The following is a 4,427-nucleotide window of genomic DNA, read 5'->3' as shown; positions in this document are numbered from 1 at the left end:
CAGGACGAGTTGACTCTTCAAAGGCGCGCCATCGCCCCCGCCGGACACTTGGGGAATTACACTTTTAACCAGGCTAGGAACATTCATGAGATTGTTTTTCTACTTATTTTATTTTTTGATTTTCAAAACCTTTATTTATAATATTCAACACTTACATACAATCAAAGAAATAGTAATAATCAAAACAAGTACAGAAACAGTACAAAACAGCGCCAGGGGGTTGTAAACTCAATAAAGCAACTAAAGAGGAATGCAAAAAAAAAAATATATATATATATATATATATATATGTGTGTGTGTGTGTGTAAAGCCATAGGCTCACACAAGTTCTGTAAATAATTCAAATTTGGAGCACAGAATCATAGTTTTCACAACTTTTTGGTTGTTGGAGGTAGAAAGCGTTTTAAAGTACATTTCTAATTATTTTTTAAAGGCATAAAAAAACAGAATAAACTTACATTTATGAATATAAAACTTAGCCAATAGTATAATTAAGTTGCAAAGGTAAAACTCCTTTTCAAATTGTTTTCTCATCTTGTGTAAATCCAAATAGCACATCGTTAAAACAAAGCACACATTTGTCATGAATATTGTCCAGTTGTTTCTTTACTTTGTAGGCTATTATATGATTTAGTGTCATGTGCTACTTTATTATCAGTTTCAGTTCAAGCATTTTAAACAGGGGTGTCCTGTTCTCAAAATACTATTGAAAAAGAAGGACAAAAAAAGTGAAATAAAAGAGCAAAAGGGTGAAATGTAACGAGAACAAGTTACAATGTTGGCTCTAATAGCTGCTGGTTTTTTTTCTTTGAAACTTTCATTGCTCAAAAGATAATAATGAATCAAAAATAATTTTTCTCATGAATTCACATCAAAATTTACCCTTTGAAATATTTTTTGGGGGGGAAAGTATTGCATATTATGTGTGTTTTTCAAATAAAATCCCAGTTTTCTTAGACAAAATGGGCATGAAATAAAAAGATAAAATAGAAACAAATCACAAAAACCTAAAATTGACGGATGATCTGAAGTTGATCTCGAGAGTTAAGCAATGAAAGTAAAAAAGAAAAACAACATGTGACTTATTTTTAACACTTTTAAGAGTGGGGCCCTTTTGGATCCCCACAAATTTTAGTGTTGTTGGTTTTTTTTACACTGTAATTGCTCCAAAAAAAATAAAAAAATAAAAATCTAAGGTGTTATGAATGATTGGCCTATTTTAGGCTCCAATTACTTCACATCAAATATTCCACTTTGAACATGTCTGGGGAGAAAATATTGCATATTTTGTGTTTTTGTTGTAAAAAAACTGTGTTTTTTTCAGACAAAATGGGCATAAAACCTTTAAAAAAATGGTATACTATATATTGACAGGTAGACCTGAAATTGATATAAAGATAAGTGTTGAATAGTAATAATACTAAAAAATAATATGACCTATTATTTAAAAAAAAACATTTATTATATATTGGTTTTGAAAATTATTAATATGAAAATGGCCCCCGCATGCTTTGAGTTTTTAGTAGTAATGTGCGATACCACTGATTTTCTGTCCCATCTGATACCAAATGAAATTCAGTACACACATTTATTGTGTATTTTCAAATAGCTTCTTTTATATATATATATATATATATATATATATATATATATATATATATATATATATATATATATATATATATATATATATATATATGTGTGTGTGTGTGGGAAAAAATCACAAGACTATTTCATCTCTACATATATATATATATATATATATATATATAAACAAAATAAAAACAATGATACAAATGTTTAAAAAAAAGAGAAAAAAATTTGAATGTAATGAGAAAAAGCAGATTTTTTCCAAACTAATAATAACAATTTATTTAGACAACTATAAGGCAAAGCATTTTTTTCAATTAAAAATATTACAATGAGCGCCTCCCTCCATACTTGACTTTTGGTGGAAAAAGACACCCCTGAAATAAAATATTAGAAGCTCTCAAAATAAAAAATAAAATATACTTAAAATATAAACAAAGTTCAGTTATTTAATAAAAAAAATAAATAATAATAATACAAACTTATAAATTAATTCACTAAAACAACCATGATAAACACTGTTACATGTGTAACTCAACATTAATATTTCGTACAGGCAGAATTTTTTGGCACACCAAGTTTTGCAGTTACACAATCATATTATTATTATTGTTATTCTTTTCTTCTTACATGGGAAAAAAACAACAGTAAAAATGTAAGAAAAAGAGCAAAATTCGGGATGTAATGAGAAAAGGCTGACATTTTTAAATTAATAATAAATAATAATGTACTTATTGACCTATAAGGCAAAGTTTTGTTTATAGCATTAAAAAAAAAAAAAAAAAGGGCTTCTACTTCCGGTTAAATGTGCGCCCCCCCATACTTGACTTTTGGTAGGAACAGTTTAGACACCTCTGATCTAAAATATTAGAAGCTCTCAAAATAAAAACAAATATACTTAAAATATTTAAAACAAGTTTAGTTAGTTAATTAAAAATTAAATAATTCAAACTTATTAATAGAATTAAAAAAAAAAATTGTGTAACTGAACATGAATATGTTTGTACATTGGGGGAAAAAAAAAAAAAAAATATATATATATATATATATATATATATACTGTATATATATATATATATATGTATATATATATATATACGCAGTCATCAATAAAACAAAGTTTTTTTTCGAGCATTTTTTTGTCAATATAAAATATCAATATGGCCCCCACATATTAATATTGAATTTTTTTAGTATGAGGCCCTTGGTGGAAAAGGTTTGGACACCCCTGAAGTAAAATATTAGAATATCTCAAAATAAAAAAAATATACTTAAAATATCAACAAAGTTTAGTTAGTTAATTAAAAATAAAATAATTCTAACTTATTAATTAATTTTAAAAAAATTCTTAAATGTGTAACTGAACATAAACATTTTTGTACATTGGAAAAAAAAAAAAAATATATACTTAGTCATCAATAAGAAAGTTTTTATAGCATTTTTTGTGAATCAAAAATATCAATATTGCCCCCACATATTTTTTATTATGCGGCCCTTGGTGTAAAAGGTTTGGACACCCCTGAACTAAAAAATTAGATGCTCTCAAAATAAAAATAAAAATATACTTCAAATATAAACGTAGTTTAGTTAGTTAATTAAAAATAAAATAATTCTAACTTATGAATTATAAAAAAAACAACAACTGATAAATGTGTAACTGAACATGAATATTTTTGTACATTGTAATAAAAAAATAAAAAAATAAAAAATAAATATATATATATATATATATATATATATATATATATATATATATATATATATGTATATATATATATATATATATATATATATATATATATATATATGTATATATATATATATATATATATATATATATATATATATGCTGTATACTTAGTCATCAATAAGACAAAGTTTTTTTCTAGCATTTGTTGTCAATATAAAATATCAATATGGCCCCCGCATATTGATATTGACTTTTTTTTAGTATAAGGCCCTTGGTGGAAAAGGTTTGGACACCCCTGAAGTAAAATATTAGAATATCTCAAAATGAAAAAATATACTTAAAATATAAACAAAATTTAGTTAGTTAATTAAAAATAAAATAATTCTAACTTATGAATTAATAAAAAAAAAAAATCTCAAATGTGTAACTGAACATGAACATTTTTGTACATTGGAAAGAAAAAAATATATATACTTAGTCATCAATAAGAAAGTTTTTATAGCATTTTTTGTGAATCAAAAATATCAATATTGCCCCCACATATTTTTTAGTATGCGGCCCTTGGTGGAAAAGGTTTGGACACACCTGAACTAAAATATTAGACGCTCTCAAAATAAAAATAAAAATATACTTCAAATATAAACTTAGTTTAGTTAGTTAATTAAAAATAAAATAATTCTAACTTATGAATTATATAAAAAAAATAAACTGATAAATGTGTCACTGAACATGAATATTTTTGTACATTGTAATAAAAAAAAAAAAAAAAATTATAATACAAAAAAAAAAAAAAATATATATATATATATATATATATATATATATACACTGTATACTTAGTCATCAATAAGACAACGTTTTTTTCTAGCATTTGTTGTCAATATAAAATATCAATATGGCCCCCGCATATTAATATTGACATTTTTTTAGTATGAGGCCCTTGGTGGAAAAGGTTTGGACACCCCTGAAGTAAAATATTAGAATATCTCAAAATGAAAAAATATACTTAAAATATAAACAAAGTTCAGTTAGTTAATTAAAAATAAAATAATTCTAACTTGTGAATTAATTAAAAAAAATAAAAAAATTCTTAAATGTGTAACTGAACATGAACATTTTTATACATTGGAAAAAAAATATATATATG

The sequence above is a fragment of the Nerophis lumbriciformis genome, linkage group LG02, assembly GCF_033978685.3.
Source record: "Nerophis lumbriciformis linkage group LG02, RoL_Nlum_v2.1, whole genome shotgun sequence".
Lineage (NCBI taxonomy): Eukaryota > Metazoa > Chordata > Actinopteri > Syngnathiformes > Syngnathidae > Nerophis > Nerophis lumbriciformis.
This window is presented reverse-complemented; position numbering follows the sequence as displayed.